Source organism: Chiloscyllium plagiosum, chromosome 9, assembly GCF_004010195.1.
Source record: "Chiloscyllium plagiosum isolate BGI_BamShark_2017 chromosome 9, ASM401019v2, whole genome shotgun sequence".
NCBI lineage: Eukaryota > Metazoa > Chordata > Chondrichthyes > Orectolobiformes > Hemiscylliidae > Chiloscyllium > Chiloscyllium plagiosum.
The window spans coordinates 18856712-18857153 of record NC_057718.1 but is presented as its reverse complement, the minus strand read 5'-3'; the positions used below and the strand labels follow the sequence as shown (position 1 = coordinate 18857153).

Here is a 442-nt window from a genome sequence, read left to right as displayed (position 1 = left end):
GCATATATTTCATAATTTGCATTTGTTTGTGAAAACAATTGAGACTGATTGATTTGCTGCAGACAACATCCAGCAGTCATCATGGGTACGGCGATCAAGTCGTGCGTCTAGCCCTGTCAAATGTTTTATTGCGCAGGTGAGGCTTCCTGTTTCGTGGTTTGGTGGAGCACGTTGTTTGGAAAAATAGCAACGCAGCTGAGATCCGGCATGGGACCAGCGGGTTGATGTTCCATGACAGCGATGGTCGCCTTTCGAATGAGCACACATCTCAACCGACCATGTGACAAGTTCTTGCAGACGGTGAAAGTAAAAGCCACGGCGAACACTGACACAGCCCTGCTAACGACGGAAGCGCCTCTCGTGGTCAGTGCGGGGATTGAACCCACGACCTTGGCGTTATTAGCACCACGCTCTAACCAGCTGAGCTAAACGACCAACACAG

At 50.0% G+C, this 442-nt stretch overlaps 1 non-coding gene across 1 annotated transcript; it reads right to left on the bottom strand.

Annotated features, from left to right (window-relative positions):
- Positions 1-361: 361 nt before the first annotated feature.
- Positions 362-435, bottom strand: trnai-aau. Its single transcript has one exon. It is a non-coding gene; the product is annotated as a tRNA-Ile (tRNA).
- Positions 436-442: the final 7 nt, after the last annotated feature.